We start from the raw sequence: 1,459 nt of genomic DNA, 5'->3' as shown, positions 1-1,459 counted from the left end.
TAGTCCCAGCTACTTGGGGGGCTGAGGCAAGAGAATTGCCTAAGCCCAAGAGCTGGAGGTTGCTGTGAGCTGTGATGCCACAGCACTCTACCTAGGGTGACAAAGTGAAACTCTATCTCTAAAAAACAACAAAAAAATTTTTTTGTAGAGATGGGGTCACATTCTCTTGCCCAGGCTGTTCTTGAACTCCTAGCCTCAACTGATCTTCCCACCTCAACCTCCCAAAGTGCTGAGATTACAGGTATAAGCCACCACATCTGGCCTCTTGTGTTCTTTCTTTTAACTCTTGTATTTGATTGTAATATTTCTTCTTGATTCTTCTTTATATTTTTTCATTATTGCCTGATATTGGTAACATAATCTGTCTCTAAATATATTTATCTTTTTTTTTTTTTTTTTTTGTCAAGACAGAGTTCTACCCTATGCCTGGAGCAGAGTGCAATGGCATTGTAGCTCACTACAACCTCAGACTCCGGCTGTGGGCCTTCTGCTGCCTCAGCCTCCAAATCCACTAGGATTACAGGCACTCGCCACAGCGCCCAGCTGGGTTTTTCTATCTTTTCCATGAGTCGGGGTCTCACTCTCGCTCAGACAAGCCTCGAACTCCTGAGTTCAAGCAATCCTCCCACCTCAGCCTCCCACAGTGCTGGGATTGCAGGTGTGAGCCACCGTGCCTGGCATATAGTTATCATTCTTGATGGCCCAGTGCAGTGGCTCATACCTGTAATCCTAGCACTCTGGGAGACCAAGGCAGGTGGATTTCCCTGAGCTTACAGGTTCGAGACCAGCCTGAGCCAGAGCAAGACCCTGCCTCTAAAAACAGTCAGGTGCTGTAGCAGGTGCCTGTTGTCCCAGCTACTTGGGAGGCTGAGGCAAGAGAATAGCTTGAGCCTAAGAGTTTGAGGTTGCTGTGAGCTATGATGACATGGTACTCTACTGAGGGTGACACAGTGAGACAATGGCTTGAGACTGTCTCTCTCTCTCTCTCTCTCTCTCTCTCTCGCTATATATATATACATATATATATAGCATTCTTATTTTAATTTTTATCTTTCCATTCCAATAATTCTTAGATTATATATTTGTATATATTAATAACAGTACACTAAGTTACACACACGTGTGTGTATGTGTATATACTTTAGCTTATTCTTTTTTCATGGTGGCTAAATTTTTCCTGCAAACTCATATTCCCTGGAGGTATTGGCTACTCTGTCTGATAATGCAGCAGTTTTAAAACTGTGGTGAAGAAACAGATTTTTTTTTTTTTGAGATAGTCTCAAGCCGTTGCCTGGGTAGTGCTGTAGCATCATAGCTCACAGCAATGTCCAGTTTGTGGGCTCAAGCCATCCTTTTGCCTCTCCTGAGCTCAAGTGATCTGCCCACCTTGGCCTCCCAGAGTGTTAGTATTACAGGTGTGAGCCACTGCACCTGGCCTGAAGAACCAGAATTTTTTTTT

Source organism: Otolemur garnettii, unplaced genomic scaffold, assembly GCF_000181295.1.
Source record: "Otolemur garnettii isolate 467f Iridium unplaced genomic scaffold, OtoGar3 scaffold00204, whole genome shotgun sequence".
In the NCBI taxonomy this organism is placed as follows: Eukaryota; Metazoa; Chordata; class Mammalia; order Primates; family Galagidae; genus Otolemur; species Otolemur garnettii.
Note: the sequence above shows the minus strand (reverse complement) of the source record.